The sequence below is a fragment of the Monodelphis domestica genome, chromosome 3, assembly GCF_027887165.1.
Source record: "Monodelphis domestica isolate mMonDom1 chromosome 3, mMonDom1.pri, whole genome shotgun sequence".
Taxonomy (NCBI): Eukaryota; Metazoa; Chordata; class Mammalia; order Didelphimorphia; family Didelphidae; genus Monodelphis; species Monodelphis domestica.
The window spans coordinates 356,581,351-356,601,892 of record NC_077229.1 but is presented as its reverse complement, the minus strand read 5'-3'; positions in this window follow the sequence as shown (position 1 = coordinate 356,601,892).

Here is a 20,542-nt window from a genome sequence, read left to right as displayed (position 1 = left end):
AAGAATTACACTCAGAGGGAACCGTGACAAACTGTATAGGATGAAAGGACAATACATAAATAGGTATATAAATATATGCATATATAAATACATATACATATGTATGTATATATATATATATACATGACTAGAGCTAAAAAAGAAAAGAGGTTATGACTAAAAGAAATGGGTAAAGAAACAAATGGGGGTAAATTTATATGTCACAAAGAAGCTCATGGCGGGAGGGGGGAGAACATCGATACACTGGAAGGGTAAAGAGGTTGGAGACAGGAAATACTCAACTCTTACATACTTTGAAACTGACCCAAAGAGGGAAGAAGAACCCAATCCATTGGGGAAGAGAATAGATTTGCGCCCTATAGGGGAGTAGAAAGGTATAAAACGGACTGGTGGGGAGGGAAGCAGTAGAAGGGAGGGAGAGGGTAGGGGGGAATTTTAAAAAGACTACAGCGGAAAATAAGGGAGGGAATAAGAAGGGAGTGGAGTAGAAAGGGAAGTAAAATAAGGAAGGGAACAGGGGTGGGGGGCGGGGGCTGACTATAAACAAACATTGATATAGAAGGAAATAGTGAAAGAAGAAAAGGCAGGACCAGGAGTAGAAATCAAAATGCTGGGAAATACACAGCTAGTAATCACAACTCTGAATGTGAATGGAATGAACTCACCCATAAAACACAAGCAAATAGCAGAGTGGATTAGAATCCAAAACCCTACCATATGCTGTCTGCAAGAAACACACATAAGAAAGGTAGATACACATAGGGTGAAATTAAGAGGATGGAGCCAAACCTATTGGGCATCAAATGATAAAAAGAAGGCAGGAGTAGCAATCATGATATCGGAAAAAGCCAAAGTAAAAATAAATCTAGTTAAAAGAGATAAGGAAGATAATTACATCCTGATAAAAGGCAGTATAGACAACGAGGAAATATCTGTACTCAATATGTATCCACCAAATTGCAAAGCATCCAAATTTTTAAAGGAGAAACTAGAGGAGCTCAAGGATGAAATAGATAGAAAAACTATACTAGTGGGAGCTCTGAACCTTCCCCTATCCGAACTAGATAAATCAAATAAAAAATAAATAAGAAAGAGGTGAGAGAAGCAAATGAAATCTTAGAAAAATTAGAGTTAGTAGACATATGGAGAAAAATAAATAGGGACAAAAAGGAATACACCTTCTTTTAAAGAGAAATTCCATTTAAAGTCACCCAAGACCATATAAAATACTTAAGAATCTATCTACCAAGACAAACACAGGAACTGTATGAACACAAGTACAAAACACTCTCCACACAATTAAAACTACATCTAAACAAATGGAAAAACTTTGATTGCTCAGGGGTGGGACGAGCTACCATAATAAAAATTACCATCCTACCCAAACTTATCTATCTATTTAGTGCCACACCCATTGAACTACCAAAAAACTATTTTACTGAATTAGAGAAAACCATAACAAAGTTCTTTTGGAAGAATAAAGGATCAAGGATATCCAGGGAAATAATGAAAAACAATACAAAGGAAGGTGGCCTTGCAATCCCAGATCTCAAACTACATTACAAAGCAGTGGTCATCAAAACAATTTGGTACTGGCTAAGAGACAGAAAGGAGGATCAGTGGAATAGACTTGGGGTAAATTACCTCAGTAAGACAGTCTTTGACAAACCCAAAGACCCCAGCTTTTGGGACAAAAATCCAGTATTTGATAAAAACTGCTGGGAAAATTGGAAGACAGTGTGGGAGAGCTTAGGTTTGGATCAACACCTCACACCCTACACCAAGATAAATTCAGAATGGATGAATGACTTGAAAATAGGGAAGGAGACTATAAGTAAATTAGGTGAACACAGAATAGTATACATGTCAGAACTTTGGGAAGGGAAAGATTTTAAAACCAAGCAAGACTTAGAAAGAGCCACAAAATGCAAAATAAATAATTTTGACTACATCAAATTAAAAAGTTTTTGTACAAACAAAACCAATGTAACTAAAATTAGATGTCAAGCAACAAATTGGGAAACAATCTTCATAACAAAAACCTCTGCCAAAGGTCTAATTACTCAAATCTATAAAGAGCTAAACCAGTTGTACAAAAAAATCAAGCCATTCTCCAATTGAAAAATGGGCAAGGGACATGAATAGGCAATTTTCAGTTAAAGAAATCAAGACTATTAATAAGCACATGAAAAAGTGTTCTAGATCTCTTATAATCAGAGAGATGCAAATCAAAACAACTGTGATGTATCACCTCACACCTAGCAGATTGTTCAGCATGACAGCAAAGGAAAGTAATGAATGCTGGAGGGGATGTGGCAAAATAGGGACATTAATGCATTGCTGGTGGAATTGTGAACTGATCCAACCATTCTGGAGGGCAATTTGGAACTATGCCCAAAGGGCGATAAAAGACTGTCTGCCCTTTGATTCATCCATAGCACTGCTGGGTTTGTACCCCAAAAAGATAATAAAGAAAAAGACTTGTACAAGAATATTCATAGCTGCACTCTTTGTGGTAGCCAAAAATTGGAAAATGAGGGGATGCCCTTCAATTGGAAAATGGCTGTACAAATTGTGGTATATGTTGGTGATGGAATACTATTTTGCTAAAAGGAATAATAAAGTGGAGGAATTCCATGGAGACTGGAACAGCCTCTAGGAAGTGATGCAGAGTGAAAGGAGCAGAATTAGGAGAACATTGTACGCAGAGACTGACACATTGTGGTACAAGAGAACGTAATGGACTTCTCCGGTAATGGCTTTACAATGTCCCTGAACAACATGCAGTGATCTAGGAGAAAAAAAATAAAACTATCCTCAAGCAGAGGTCAAACTGAAGGAGTAAAAACACTGAGGTAAAGCAATTGTCTGACTACAGAGGTTGAGGGGACATGATCGAGGAGAGACACTAAATGAGCTCCCTAATGCAAATACCAACAACAAGGAAATGGATTCAGAGCAAGGACACATGTGCTACCCAGACGAATCACACGTCGGCTAGGGAAGGGGTGGGGGTGTTGGGGGGAGGAAAAGAAAATGATCTGTTTCCAATGAACAATGTATGAAAATGACCAAATAAAATAATGTTTAAAAAAGAAGAAGAAGAAGTAATCAAAAGTATCCTCAATGATGAAGTGAAGCTCAAATGTGAACTTCCCTTCAGGGCCAATGCTAAAGAGACTCTTATTATAAGAATAAAAAGTTTACTGAAATATATAAAGATAAGTAAAGGGTTTCTAATTCTAATGGATTCTAAATCCCTCCAAATACACTCCCAGGTTCTGTTAGGAACCGCTTCTCCTATGTTTCACAGACTACACTCATCCTCCCTGATCTGACTAACCCAAATGTATGCTATATAAATAAAAAATACTGCTAATATCCTTATAAATCTTCAACTTCAAATTACAAAATAGCAAAGGCTAGCTGGTTGAGTCTCAATAAGATTTAAGTAAGGACTCTGAGTCTTAAAAAATCAGAGAGTCCAAACCAAAGATTAGGTTTTTCTTTGGTTTTCTCAGAGTTAAACAATTAATAAAAAAAAAAAAAAACTACAATAGATATTCATTCGTGTTTCCCAAGTTGGAAAAAGAAAACACTGAGCTCCTTCAGATATTTCCCTCAGACAGAGAGAGATGCAAAGATGTTACCTCCTCTAGCCCTGAGAGAGTCTCTGAGAGTGTGGCTCTGCAAACTGCCAGAGAGAGTAATTGACATAGAAAAAATGGTTATAACTGTCAGCAGTTGAAATTAACATGCTTTCTCAGCTCTGGTTAAACTCTAATTCTTTTCTCAAAGCAGTCACATTACTTCTGATCTCTAAACTAATAAAACTATACTTTTTTTTTCAAATATCATTCTTATAATATACTTCTAAGGATACAAGAAAAATATTGATATCTCAGCAATCTATGCAGTTTAAAAGGTAAAATTCTATGAAAATCCTTTGAAACTAAATGTATGAAGAAAAGTATTTATGCCTGGACATATTTAATGGAGACCTTTGTTGATTTGGGAAGTTCAGAGCTAGATTCAAGGATCATGCCAAGTATTATATTACTCTAATGTTTCCTCATCTTACTTTATTTATTTTTTTGAAATATTATTTAGTTAATTTAGCACATTATTACTTGGTTACATGAATCATATTTCTTTCCCTCCCTCCCCACCCCCCACACCTTCCTGTAGCTTACACACAATTCCACTGGGTTTCACATATGTTCTTGAACAGAACCTATTTCCATGTTGTTGATCTTTGCACTAGGATGATTATTTAGAGTTTAATGCCTAATCATATCCACTTCGACCCATGTAATCAAGTAATTCTTTTTCTTCTGTGTTTCTGTTCCCACAGATTTTCCTCTGAGTGTGGATCATATTCTTTCTCATATATCCCTCCAAGTTATTTAGGATCACTGCATTGCCACTAATGGAGAAGTTCATTATATTCAACTGTACCACAATGTATCACTCTGTATAATATTCTCCTGGTTCTGCTCCTCATACCATCCATCAATTCTTGGATGTCAATCCAGTTCCAATGGAATTCTTCCAGTTTACTATTCCTTTGAGCAAAATAGTATTCCATCATCAACACATACCACAATTTATTCAGCCATTCCCCAATTGAAAGGCATCCCCTCATTTTCCAATTTTTTGCCACCACAAAGAGCATGGCTATGAATAATCTTGTACAGGTCTTTTTACATATTATCACTTTGGGGTATAAAACCAGCAGTGCTATGGTTCGATAAAAGGGCAGAAAATATTTTAGCCCTTTGGGCATAGTTCCAAATTGCCCTCCAGAATGGTTGGATCAGTTCACAACTCCACCAACAATGAATTAGTGTCCCTATTTTGCCATATCCCCTCCAGCATTCATTACTTTCCTTTGCTGTCATGTTGAACAATCTGCTAGGTATGAGGTGATACCTCAAAGTTGTTTTGATTTGCATCTCTCTGATTATAAGAGATTTAGAACTCTTTCAAACTGAATTTCTCTAATCTTGCTGCTGACGTGTTGGAAATATATAGAAATGATGATGCCTTATGTGGGTTTATTTTGTATCCTGCAACTTTGCTAAAGTTGTTGATTATTTCTACTAGCTTTTTAGTTGATTCTCTGTGGTTCTATAAGTAGACCATCATATCATCTGCAAAGAGTAATAGCTTGATATCCTCATTGCCTATTTTAATACCTTCAATTTCCTTTTCTTTTCTAATTGCAACAGGTAGTGTTTCTAGTACAATGTTAAGGAATAGAGATGATAATGGGCATCCTTGTTTCACTTCTGATATTATTGGGAAGGCTTCGAGTTTATCTCCATTGCAGATGATGTTTTCTGATGGTTTTAGATATATACTATTTATTATTTTTAGGAAAGGGCCCTTCTATTCCTATGCTCCCTTGTGTTTTCAATAGGAATGAGTGTTCTATTTTGTCAAAGGTGTTTTTTTTTGCATTTTTGAGATAAACATGTGATTTTTTTTTGGTTTGCTTCTTAATATGGTAAATTAGGTGGCTGGTTTTTCTAATATTGAACCATCCTGGCATTCCTGGTATGAATCCTACCTGGTCATAGTGAATAACCCTCGTGACCACTTGTTGGAATCTTTTTGCTAGTATCCTATTTAAGATTTTTGCATCTATATTCATTAAGGAGATTGGTCTATAGTTTTCTTTCTCTGTTTTTGACCTGCCTGGATTTGGAATCAGTACCATATTTGTGTCATAAAAGGAGTTTGGTAGAACTCCTTCTTTGCTTATTCTGTCAAATAATTCATATAAAATTGGGATTAGTTGTTCTTTGAATGTTTGATAGAATGCATTTGTGAATCCATCTGGACCTGGGCATTTTTTCTTAGGGAGTTCTTTAAGGACTTGTTCAGTTTCTTTTTCTGATATGGGTTTGTTTAGGTAGTCTATTTCTTCCTTTGTTAGTCTGGGCAATTTATAGTTTTATAAATATTCATCCATATCATGTAGAATGCCATATTTATTGGCATATTATTGGGCATAATTGCTTATAATTTGCTTATAATATAATATAATTATGATTTCCTTAATTTCCTCTTCATTAGAGGTGAGGTCTCCCTTTTCATCTTGGATATGATCAATTTGTTTTTCTTCTTTTCTTTTTAAATTTATTTACCATTATATTGTATTTTATTTTTTTCAAAGTACCAGCTTTTAGTCTTATTTCTTAATGTAATTTTTTTCACTTTCAATTTTATTAATTTCTCCTTTGATTTTTAGGATCTCTAATTTAGTCTTCATCTGAGAATTTTTTTTTAAACCCTTACCTTCCCTCTTGGATGGCTCCAAGGCAGAAGAATGGTAAGGGCTAGTCAATGGAGGTCAAGTGACTTGCCCAGGGTCACACAGCTGGTAAGTGTCTGATCATCTGAGAATTTTTAATTTGTTCACTTTCTAGTTTTTTTTTTTAATTTTCATGCCCAATTCATTGACCTCTGCCCTCCCTAATTTGTTAATATAGGCACTCAATGATATAAATTTTCCCCGAGTACTGTTTTGTCTGTATCCCACAGATTTTTAAAAGATGTCTCATCATTTTCTTCAATGAAATTATTAATTATTTCTATGATTTGTCCTTTATGTAACTGATTCTGGAGAATCATATTGTTTACTTTCCAATTAATTTTTGATTTGCCTCTCCATGTACCTTTACTAATTATTGTATTTGTTGTATTGTGATCTGAGAAAGTTGCATTTAATATTTCTGCTCTTCTGCACTTGTTTGCAATGTTTTTATGCCCTAGTACATGCTCAATCTTTGTGAATGTGCCATGTGCTGCTGAAAAGGTATATTCCTTTTTGTCCCTATTTATTTTCCTCTATATATCTAACAACTCTAATTTTTCTAAGATTTCATTCACTTTTCTTACATCTCTCTTATTTATTTTTGGTTTGATTCATCTAGTTCTGATAGAGAAAAGTTCAGTCCCCCACTAGTATAGTTTTTCTATCTATTTCATCCTTGAGCTTCACTGGTTTCTCCTTTAGAAATTTGTATGATATTTAAAACTCAGTTGCCCAGTAAATAATGAATTGAACATAAAAGAAAACAAATCAGATCTTTTTATGAAATATTTTTGGGAGTCATTCAGTGAGATAGTTTGCTGAATAGGAAAAAATAGAGAAAAGAAAAGGGAATACCAGCAGTAACTGACACAAATGATCAGCTACAGATAGAAAGACATTACTGAGTCCCTACCATCTTCAATAACAGTAGGACATGAGTTTCAATACAAAACTTTTCCGGGGCAGCTGGGTAGCTCAGTGGATTGAGAGCCAGGCCTAGAGATAGTAGGTCCAAGCTTGAAATCTGGCTTCAGACACTTCCCATATGTGTGACCTTGGACAAGTCACTTAACCCTTATTGCCTAGTGTGACAGCAAAAATATGGGTTTCAAAACTGTGAATTGCCCAAACTGAAAAGATAATTTTTAGTGTCTTGATTTTATATCAAAAATAAGTGGTCACCATGGGAAAAATTCCCAAATATGATATACCCAAGTGAGCTGGGTTTTATGGAGATTTTAATTAATATGAATGACGGAATTAAGGAAAGGGAAAGAGACCGAGTAAGAGGAAATAGTAGGAAGTAAGTCAGTCTTTAATCACTCACCACAAGATCTTTCCAAGCAAACCTCTAGTGTTCAGAGACCCAGCAGCCTCCTCTGACTCCTGACCTCCAATTCAGCTTCCAAAGCTGAATTAAATCGAACTACCTTGAACTGGTTCAGAGAAGCTTCTTTTAAAGAGAAATTTCTCTTGTGTCACCTCCCCTAAATTTTCACATCTACCAATCACAGTAGAAGCTTTTCCTAGGACAACCCATTCTTAGTTTTTAGTTCTCACCTTCTCTGGATATGAAGCTCTCTCAGAGGGGAGAGAAGCCTCAAGGTAGGAAGATAGAGACAGGATAGAAATTTTAGATACCACGAGGGGGATGACGGAGTCAAATTAGAGATATGAAGTGGCCAGAATGAGTCTTTATTAATTATCAATGAGCCACAGCTAAGCTCTGATCAAAGGACCCTTCCGAAGGCTTTTACCAGTCCAGAGATCCATATTTAATACCACACAGGTCAGAGAGATGAAAGAGAAAGATTAAAGATGGAGCTTGGCCAGAGGCCAAGCTCCTGCAAGGACAGCCATCAGCTAACCTGAAAGAGAAAGAGAGAGCGAGAGGTGGAGCTTGCTGGGCTACAAATACCCTTTGCTACGCAGTACATAGGGATGATCCTCATTGGTTAATGACAAGGCATAGGTGTGGTTTCTCTTAACCAGGCGAGAACAAAGAAACCTGTTTTCCCGCCTCACCTGGGGGAAGCTGGGGTCAAGGGTCAGAGGCCTTCCCAGCCATGAGCAATACTGAGTATGCTCAAGCCTGAGCATGCTCTCTTTTAAGGCAATTTGCACATATCAACTGTTCCCCTTGCCCATAGCTAGGGGTGGACTGCTACAGGGTAGATTATATCTTTCTGAGTACTTCAGACCTCTTTGTTAAGCTTGCCCCTTGCAAGTTGCCTGATCTTTTAGTGATTAATTTGGCCTTCATAGGTATTTAGGACCCTTTTGTATTAGATCTAAAAATAGACCTAGCTTAAGGGCTTTTGCCTCACTATAAGTATGGGCTAAGTACTTTTTCATGATTGATCACATAGTTCTATAGGGATATTATTAGATTTTTAATCTTAAAGATCACTCTAATGCAAATATGCATAACATGGAAATGGGTTTTTAACAGTGATACATGTATAACCCAGTGGAATTGCTTGTCAGGTCCTGGAAGAGTGAAGGAAGGGCTGTGTGGATAATCATGAATCATGTAACCATGGAAAAATATTCTAAATTTTTAAAGGGGGAAAATATATTTTATAAACAAAGTTTATTCTCAATTTTTCTCTTAAAATTAATTTCAAATCCTATATAATATAGTCAATTCATATCTATAGTTTCGTCTATAAATACTATCAATTTTTCAGAAATGAATCACAACTGTACTTTTCCTCCATCTATATTAGTAATTTATATATTGATCATATTATTTTGGATTCTTTCAGCAGTCTTCTTGTGATAGTTTTCTCATCTAGTTTTCTCATGTTACTCTATTCTAGATGCCACCAAGAGTTTATGTTGTTAAAACATTACTAGAATTTCATGATGTTCATTGCCTACTATGTCTAAATTTAATGTAAAAATCTTTGTAATCTATCCTTATTCTACATATCTAATCATCTTTCTCATCATTTTTCAACATTACTTCCACAATAACTCTCACATGTCTCCCCTGCTCTCCTTTCATATAACATTTAGCCTAATTCAGTCTTTTCTTACCTTTTACATGGGATAGTATAATTAATCCAATTTGATCTTTTTTCTTTTAGTCTCTCCTTCCTCACATCCATCTTCTATACTAAGCTTTCATATTAGTATAAACCAAAAACTTTCACCTAATCATATCATTAAAAAGCTTAAAATCTGTCATGGCTCCGTTTCCTTTCTACCATCAAAATATATGAAATAGAAAACTACTTCCAAAATGAAATAGTATTAATGGGAAGGACCCAGATGAATGGGAAATGGAAAAAAAAAAAACAACAACAACTAGGAACCTCCCAGGGTCAGTGAATAACAACCTTTATAATTATAGAAAAAAACAAGTTTATTGAGTTTAGGAAATTGTAGGTACAGTCCTAAATCTACACAGCTCTAACTCCTCACACCAATCTATGCTTCCCCTCAAAGGGATTGCTCTTCTGATCTTCTCAAGCCCTTCCTATTCACTTCCCGATCTTATCTAGACCCCAGAAAGCTATCTGACTACCTATATACCACAGATTATCTTTAAAAGGCTGAGGATGCATGATTCACATATGTACTGAGTTCTTACTCAAAGACTTAGTTGACATCCTAGGTAAAACCAAAGTCCCAGGTGACAAAACCCTTGGTTTTACCTTAACCAACTTTTTTTTTCTGATTGGGTGATCTCTTCCAAGTTGATCTCTGTACTTCAGGGAAAGGCAGGCCCAAGGCAATTCTCCAACCTAGGAATTTCCTAATATTTTCACAAGATTAGTCTTTCCCTAGGGGATTCCATAGCAAAGATCCTCTCTACCAACTCAGAGGAAAACCATATCAGCAGATACCATTAAACCCAGTAAAACTCCCAAGATCTTCCTCTCCTTTCAGAATCTTCTCCCAGGGTTTGTGTCTAAATTCTCCTTCTTTCCTCTTAAAGACAATCCATGCATATTTCTCTATCCTTTATCACTTATCCTTATATATAAATTACAAGTCTTATTTACATTAAACACACACACCATTAGAAAAAATCCAATCCCATTACCACCACCTAATATTACATATACAATCATCACATTTATGCTGCATTTTTTCCCAATAAAATATAAGCTTCTTTAAGGAAAGTGGTGTTTTAACATTATTGTCTGGTTAACACTGATCATGTTACTACATACTGTGTAAAAGATACTAAATAAATATGTCTTTAGGGGGCAGCTGGGTAGCTCAGTGAATTGAGAGCTAGCCCTAGAGACGGGAGGTCCTAGGTTCAAATCTGGCCTCAGACACTTCCCAGCTGTGTGACCCTGGGCAAGTCACTTGACCCCCATTGCCTACCCTTACCACTCTTCTGCCTTGGAGCCAATACACAGTATTGACTCCAAGACGGAAGGTAAGGGTTTTAAAAAAAAATAAATAAAATAAATATGTCTTTAATCTAGATTTAAATAATTTGGAATTAAAGCAAAAATATTAATAGTTTGCAACTATTTGGATTCATTTAAAATATTTACATGTAAGCAATAAGATATTTTACATAGTGATGAGGTTAGGTAGGAAGGCTGAAAGAAGCTTAGAAGTGAAAAGAGGTCAGTATAGCTAGCAGGCTAAAAATCTAGTGGTAAAATTATTGATTTTCACTTATTTTTTTATTAAGAATCAACATACCTTGTTAATAGACTGAATATCGATAATTAATTCTAACAAATAAATTAATAATAGTAATTAATATAGTATTGTAAATATCATATATATGTATATAATGATAATATTGTGATTTTGAGGACCAAGAAAATGGTAATGCAGTAATAGATTATAAGGAATGTCAGAATTTGTAGAAATAAGGATCTGTAATCTGTCAATTGTGTTGAAATAGTAGCAATGTAACAAATTTGAGGTATATGGGAGACTGTAAGAAATAGGAAATCATTCTTCTCAGCATAGAGATTTCCTGGAGATTATAAAAGACAAGGAATTACAAGGAGTTAAAAAATAAAGCTCTGTTGTTTTTGTGCTTAGAGAGTAAAGATTTTTATTTCTGTTAAATGACACTACTTTCCCTTTTAAGTCTTATTTTATTGCAACTTTGCTTACTCATCTGTTCTTTGGTTTATCCCTTGTCAGTCTTAATTTGTCTTAATTGACTGGCACTATTTTAATAGGTAATTATTTAACTCTGAGTAACTGGGGAAATTTTATTTTATTGAGAAGAAACAGCAGGGGGAAATAGGAGAAACAATTCAATGTCAGCAAATGTGCTCATTTGTGAAAATAGAGGCTGACACACAGTTTATTTCCTTGAGAGGGAAAAAGATTTGTTGAGATTACTCTGGCATGATTAATTGAATAAAAACATTAAATCTTTAGTAAAATGGAAATAAAGAGAAAGATTTTTCTAGAGATTTAATAAGATGGATGTATGTTCACATACTCTATAAAACAAACTGAACACTAACAAAATATATATAGAAGGAAACAAATTAACATTTTTGGTCTTTAATTTTTTTTTAAAAACTAAACCTCTTATATTTCAAAGTATATTCTCTCAAACTGGATCATCTATGAGGAACTAAGCTAAGGGTTAAATTTGGGTTAATGTGCATAGAAAAATCACTGTCTTCAAATTATAGTAGATTAGGAACACCATTCACTTATTTGAAATCCTCTCTATATCTTTCTGTGACCTACTAAAATACTAGTTGACTGCCTTGCTATGAATTATATGTATATACATGCACAAAGTTAAAATATATATTGTTTTATAGAAAGCAAAAGAGTATTATATAGTGTCAAGAATTCTGGTCTTGGCATTGGCAAAACCTGGGCTCAAATTATTCTTCTGATACTTTAGGAGTCATTTTAAAAAAGATGGGTTATAAAACCTATAATTGCCTTGTAATGACAAAATTTGGTGTATTTTAACCTCAGGACATATGATTTTAAATCAGTTTATAAATTGAACTTAAATTAGAAGTATAATGTTTCATAATTAGGCATTACTTAATACTTTTTAAGTATGTCAAACCACCTGTGACATTTTAGTATATGTATGTATATAATATTTATATATGAAATATATTTATATTTGAAAGGAAGTTCTTTTGCAAAGTAAATATTAAATACTGAGTTTTTTTCTCTACACAAAAGCTAGTCACATTATTTCCTACTCACTTCTTTTACATGAATTACATATAGTACCTATACCCATATATAAATTGCTCACTTTTAGCCTTTATCCACCTAGTAACAACTGATTAGGCAAAATGAAATGTCAATTTATGTGCAAACTGATTAATCATTGACTTAAAATTTTCAATGAGCTGATCAATACCGAAAAGAGTGAAAAATAGGCACCCTTTTGTCATTGTTGGTCAAATGTTTAAATTAAATGAAAGGACAAGGAAAATGGATCCTCTGTAACCTTTTTTTTTTTTCAATTTGCAAAAGAGTTCCTAACAAAATTATATTTTCTAAATAGGAAACAAATGTTTGAAGAGACTATTCCACTTACAAATGGAATAATATATCAATTTATCTCATTGTTTATTGCAAAGGAAAATTGCTGAATGCTTTGGAATACTTGAGAAATTTAAACTTTTTGAAGCTGGTCTACTGCCAATGCTTAGTAGAGGGTGTTGATAAAGTATATCTCTACTGACTTGCATTTCATTATTCAAAGTTTCTGTGTGGTTTAAAATTAGTATTCAATAACTAAATTAAAATTACAATTTAAATTCTTAGTTCATTAAATTCACTAAAAGTTGGATACAAATTGTAACCAGTTTGGATGAAGTCCATCCATCTTCATCTATGTGACAAGTTAACAAAGGCAAAAAGGCAGAAAAGTCTTTTAAGGCACCATGTGATCTTTGATGGATCTAGTGACAAGGGTTTGGGCAAAATGTTCATGGGCTTCTACAATGATATTTTGTTCTTCAGCAAAGGTACAAAATAAAGATCAATAGAGGTAATATATATAGGCAATATAGGTAACTTAAAATGATTCAGTATAACAGAAAGATAGATATTTATTAGATTAATACACATAAACTTCAATATTTTTAAACCATAAAGCAATCAACAATATCATTGGCAGTGAAGTAAAAATCCTTTACTCTAATCTGAATAGACTTGTTCACTCTTAAGGAGGGGGATAAATTGAAAATGATTAGCAAGGAATAAAACAATGGAGTCTGACAAGGTTTGAAATTCACCTCCAGGGGGCAGCTGGGTATCTCAGTGGATTGAGAGCCAGGCCTAGAGACAGGAGGTCCTAGGTTCAAATATGACCTCAGACATGTCCCAGTTGTGTGACCCTGGGCAAGTCACTTAACCCCCATTGCCCAGCCCTTACCATTCTTCTGCCTTGGAGCCAATACACAGTATTGACTCCAAGAGGGAAGGTAAGGGTTAAAAAAAAATTTTGCCTCCAGATCTCATTAAGTTTTCTTCCCCTCCCCTAGTATTTATCATCCATTCACAGCATTTCTTTTATCAGAGCTATGAAGTTCATCATAGTAAGGGAGAGTTCTGCACTGAATGTAATATGAAGGAATCTAAAATTGGATGTATTGTAGAGGTTGGCAGGCCAAAATGCCAAAGGTGTGTAGGAAGATGAATCTCTGCTCTGAATCTCAGGATTATTCAAGTTTAGCACAAGGACACATCCAGGAACAATAGTAAGTAAAGACACTCCAAAACTTTGAGATGCTTGAGATAGATTGAGATACACTGCTCTTTCAGAGTGAGCCAGGCTTTGTAACAAGTTTAATCCTTAATTAAATGTTAAACAAAAGGAGACACTAACTGGAAGGTAAAGAGACCTTTTTTTAGGTTTTTGTGCTAAAGGGCTTTTAAGAGCTATTCTTCTGTGCTCTCTTCCCTAAATGCAAAACTGCAAGGAACAACAATAGCATATTTTCATATGATAGAAAGAGTACTCTTCCTTGGTCTCTTGGGTCAAGAGATAGAAGGGAAAAGTAGGCTAATTTCCCCCAAACTGACTTTAAATGCACTGAATTAGACTAACTGCCCTCCCATGAAAAACCTTTAGTAACAACCTTCTAAACTAGGAGTCCGGGGTCAGCTTTAAAAAAAATTGCTTGAAAACTAGAAGGGGTGGGGCTGAATAGCCTAATTTCTTTTCTCATGCTAAAAAATGGCCAGGGCACTTAGGGTGAGGAAGGAGAGTTGAAAGGATTGGGGAATCTCACCCTTCCAGGGGAGAAAGCAAAAGAAAACAAAACAACAAAAACCAAAAACCCAGCTCAGAATGGCAGGAAGGTCTGGCAGGCTGGTCTGTAGGAGAGCTAGAGACTAGGCAGGTTCAGCTCAGGCTGAATTGGCAGCAACAGCAGTGGGTGCAGCAGGGTGGAGCAGCAGTAGCCATGATGCTTAGGAGGCAGGCATGCTGGGTGGCTAGAGAAAAACTTTCTAACTTAACTGAAAATCTCTCTTAAAAATATTTGAGAATTCTATTCCAAAGTGGTCATCCAAAACTGTAGGTTTTTAAATTAATATTCAATAACTATGTATTATATTTTGTAAAATTTTATTAACAATAACAAAAATAAAAGAACTATGTGAACCCAAGATTTTATAGTAGTTTTTAAAAAACTTTATCATTTTTCTAGCTTGAGATGATAAGGAAAAGTTGGGCTTGGCACAACTTTTACTCAGACACCTTTTTTCTGTGTGTTTTTCAATCATTGTTTTACTATTCTTGCTGTCTTAATTTGTTCTATTTTCCAATCAATTGTACATTATAATAAATTACTCCAACATAACAATAATTTCATTACCTCTTCTTTTGCATTGTACTGAATGGGTACTTACCAGAAATGTGTTATATATATATATATATATATATATATATATATATATATATATCATATATATGTATATATGATATATATATATATATCATCTTGGGTCACTAAAACACTCTCCATGTGGTTACTATTTTATACCCTATTAATATCCACTTATAATTAATCCCCTTGTTTTCTAGAGAAATATGTGAATTATTTCATTTATAAAATGGTAACTTAGAAAAGTGATATTCTTTGTCTGTGTCAGGTTGGTAGTCCAGAATGATGGACCTCAGGCCTTACTCAGGGACAAAATGCAATCTGACTGTTTTTCTTGATAACAAAGGATTTATTTAAAAGGGTTTAAATAGGAAAAGGAAGGAGGACCAAGGGAAATTCCCTATCTCTAGGTTTCTAATATCTCCTCCCTCCAATACTAATAGATTCTCACAAATGTTTCTTCTGGTCTTGAAGCTATCTGTAACCCTACTCTCTCTGCCTGTACGCAAATTTCACTATCTAGCTTATTCTGACTATATCCTCTCTAAAATAGTTTTTAAGAGAAATATGGTTCAAGTCACTCTGACAGGGGGATGACAGAATGTAATGTCACCCTGAAGGCTCCAGCCAAGAGGCTTCAACTTTCCTTGATGACAGACAGTTATTATCTTTCTCAGTTTGGCTTCTTCTCAAAAACTTAGATATAATTAAGAAACTGGAACTCAAGAATACAGGTGACAGGAACAGATGAAATCTGGTGAATCAATATTTCCCTGTAGACCAAATGGATGATGAGAAGAATCCAAAGGCAGGCTCCAACAGCTTCCCACAGAAAGCCAGTTAGTCCCCCTGAAAGGAAGTGATCTCTTTCAGCTCCAGAGATATAGAGATCAAAAAAAGTTCCCTCCAGCAATCTGGTCCTGACATTCCTTAGAAGATTGTCCTGTGTTCCATTTCATAAGCCAACTGTATGGCAAAAGCAAACCTCTGCCTTTTGCACACTTTCCCCTTCTTTTCTATATCTTAATACAAGGTACATAAGCTATATCCTACAAAAACCCAATTCCCGATATAGCAGTTATTTGTTACTCAAGATTCACTTCCAATAGCTAAGATGAAAGAGTAAGAAATGTTTGAAACTCACTGATCAAACAACTCCTAACAACAACAAAAAATGAATGCCTCAAAATGAAATCTGGAGTGGTAGAACTGAAGAAAAAAGGGTGAAGTAAAGCTTTGGCTCAGAATACTGTTGAGGGATATCAAGGAAGACCAATTTTGCTGGGATAGAAGGAGAGAAGGCATAATCAGTCTGGGAAGAACTCAGACATGATATACTGCAAGTAACAGTGAAAAGAGCATAGCTGGGTTCAGTATAGGCTTAACAGGGGAGAATAGAAACCAATGAAATGCAGTATAGATATCAGTGGGAGAAAAGATGTTCAACACAATCTATCTTTAGCAGATGCCAGATAAAACCTTGCTGCATGAGGAGCAGAGGGAGGAATTCAGTCCATAAAGCCATTGTGGAAGAGATTGGAACACAATACAAACCAGCACAAATAGCATTTGAACTGAACAGCTGAAAACATCAAGAGAGCAGGTCAACTATGTCACTTTTACTGAGTGCTTAATCCAGGATGCAATACTGCTGAAACAACCCTAGTCAAGGGAAAAGGCCACAGTAGAAGATGTAAACAATCTTTCCTACATCCAAGGAATGGAGCTAAAGTTCATCATATAGATAGGATCAGGGAAAAAAACCTCTCCCAAATCAGCAAAAGACAAAAGAGAAGCCTGACACTGATAAATTATTTGAACAACAAAGATGACCAAAATGCAAGTTCAGAAGAGGATAGCAATACAAAAATGAAAACATGTGAAGTCTCAAAGGAAAATATGAAATTATGTCATGGTCCAAAATGAATTCCTGGTTGGGACCAATAGATCAAAAAACAAATATTTAGAGACTTAGATGAAAAATTAGAAAAGATGTATGCTACTCTAGGCTATTTACTGCTCTTTTGAACATCCTAAACTTCACACACACACACACACACACACTCACACGCACACACACACACACACACACAAAATTGACTTCTGGTTGCCAAAATGATGAAGTAAGAAACACTCTAAGCCTACCAACCACCTTCTAAATCACAACAGAAGACCCGAAACTCCTCAAAACAAAACTGAGAAGGGCACACTCAGCAGAAAAAAAAATGGACCAGAACAGTGTTCAAGACCACAAGGAGGACTCATTATACTAGATTATGAGGTGAGAATGCTAAACAAGAATCAGTGGAAATCAGATACAATTATAGCAAAATAACAGGAGGAAAACCACAGTCAGCCTATCCAGTGTTAGGAATGTAAGAGTAGAAACCAAAGCAAATCAAAAATAGCTGTAGTGGGAGGAAAACAGTCTCAAATACTCTAGCCACAACAGACATGAGGTGTGATCCATTACTCACAGCAGAGGGAAGAAAATGCTATAATGTCTACCCTCAGTAGGACTTGGGAAAACCAAACTTGACTTAGTGTGAATAATATATGAACTGAACCTGTAAACCTCCATAAAGCAGACCAAGGAGATGCCTTGATGATGTTCAATCTGGGACTGAGAGCTAAGCCCACCCTGGTTATAGTATAGGCATGGGATAGTACTCCCGTCACTCTTGGATTGGAGCTAAGCTTATATGTCCAAAAAAATCAGGGAGAAAATAATCCCAAAATGAGAAAGACAAATACGAAAATGAAACAGAGAAAAAGTCCAATGATAGAAAAAGATTTCAGCTAAGAAGATCAACAAAATGCAAGTTCAGAAGAAAATAGCAATACAAAAATAAAAACATGTGACAACTCAAAGGAAAATGTTTAAAGATATCAAGCCCAAAATAAACTCTTCCAAGAGCTCAAAGGATGTTGAAAAAAAAAAACCAACAAATAATAAGAGATTTAAAAGAAATTTTAGAAAAAGAAAATGATGAAAGAAAATCAACATCTTAGGGGGAAAAATCTTCCTGGGGAAAAGTATTTCCCTAAAAAAGGAAATATAATACCTCAAACACATAAATAATTCCCTAAGAAAGGAAGTACAAAACCCCAAAGAAGAAAATGGCTCACTAAAAAATTGGAAAAGTGTAAGCTATTGATCTATTAGAAAATAGGAAATAATTTAAAAAATTTAAGAAAGAAAAATTTGAATAAAATGTGAAATTTTCCACTGGAAATAAAAAGCAGTTGACCTGCAAAACAGATACAGGAGAGATACTCTAATAATCAGCGGATTGCTTAAAACTGTGATCAGAAAAATAATCTGGACAGCATATAGTAAGAAATTATTGGGGGAAATTGCCCTACTATTGTATAACTCCTTAAACAAGGAGAAAATAGTATAAATAGCCAGAAAAAGAAAACAATTCAAGTTTTGTGGAACCATGATCAAGATTACACAGGATCATGTAGGTATTACATCCAAGGTTCCAAAGACAGGGGGGCATGATATTTCTCAAGGCAAAGGATCAAGGACTACAAACAAAAATTATATATCCAGTGAAACTGAGCATTATAATCTAGGAGAGTAAATTGATATTTAATGAAATAGAGTACTTCTAGGTATTCTTGATGAAATGAAAAGAGATAAAAAGAAAATCTGATTAGCAAATTCTATAATCAAGAGAAGCATTAATAGGTAAACAAAAAAAATAAAGGGAAACAATGGGGTTAAACAAATCATATTCCTGAACAGGAAAAATATAATAGAATGCTTAAGATTTTATGGTATAAGACATACCTAAAGTACTTAGTATACTTAAAATAATCAAAAGAAACTATGGGACCAAACTGATTACATTTCATACATAGGGTAGTAATAACAAGAATATTTCATATACTTATGATATAAGAAATACTTTATGGTAATGAAGGGAAATAATGGAGCAGAATTGATTACATTATAAGTAAGAAGATGATAACTAATATTCCTAAGATATCAATGATACTTGAGTTACATAATATACTTAAAGTACTTAGGATGCTTAGATACTGAAAACACTTAAGAACTATCATTATTAGAGCAATTGATAGGAGCATATATAAACAGAGATAAAGGACAAAGGTGGTTATAGTGGGATAAAATTTGAAAGAAATCAAAGAATAAGAAAGAAGAATACACTATAAAAAGAGAAAAGGAATGAAAATTGATAGTAAATTATCTCACTTGAGGAAGGAGTTAAGAATAGAGCGAGTAGAAGGAAAGCTAGAGGTTGATAGGGAATGGTTGAACCTTTCTTTTATTGGAATTAGCACATGGTAGGAATAATTTGCACCCTCCATTATGTATAGAAATATATATATATATATATGTACATATATATATATATTCAATATTAAAATAAGAAGGGGAAAGGGAATAAAGAGTGGGAGAAAGGAGTCAAGTAGGCAGTTAAACAGAAGCCGAAATATTTAAATACAGAAAGGAGAGAAAGAGGAGGATAAGCAGGGGGAAAATAAGATAGAGTGAAATACACAGTAATCAGAACTGTGAATATGAATGAGATAACTTATCGATAAAATAAAAGAAGATAGCAGAGTGAATTAAAAGCCAGAATCAGAAAAAAAAATGCAGTATGAAAGAAAATAATTTAAAGCAGGGAGACAGAGTAAGGGTAAAAGCCTTGAATAAAAGCTATTATGAACTAAAGTTAAAACAGTTAGGGTAGCAATTATGATCACAAACAAAGCAAAAGTAAAAATGACCTAACTAAAAGAAATAAGAAAGAGAATTGCAAATTGATAAAAGGAGACATAGACAATAAAATAACATCAATATTAAAATATATGCACCAAATAACAGTATTCCTGTAGGTAAAGGAGAAGTTACATGAGTTAAAAGAGGAAATAGAATAAAACATTATTAGGATGGGACATTAACCTTCCCCTCTCAGAATTAAGTCAAACCAAAAAAAGCAAAAGAATGAAATTAAGGAAGTGAATATAATTTTAAAGAGATTGGACTTGATAGATCCCTGGAGAAACTGAATGGGAATAGAAAGCACTATGCCTTTTTCTCAGCAGTACATAACACCTTCACCAAAAACAATCATATAATAGGACATAAAAGCCTCACAATCAAATGTCAAAGAGCAGAAATGATAAATTCAGCCTTCACAGGTCATAATTCTATGAATTATATTTAACAAAAGGCTGGAGAATATAGTCTAAAGGTTAAATTGAAAGTATATGAACTTAAAGAATGATGTCAAAGGGAAAAATCATAAAAATGATGAAGAATTTTATTAAAAAGAATGGAACAAGTAGACAATGTACCATATGTTTTGGAATACAGTCAATGAAGTACTTAGTAAAAATTTTATCTCACCAAATGATTGAATTAATA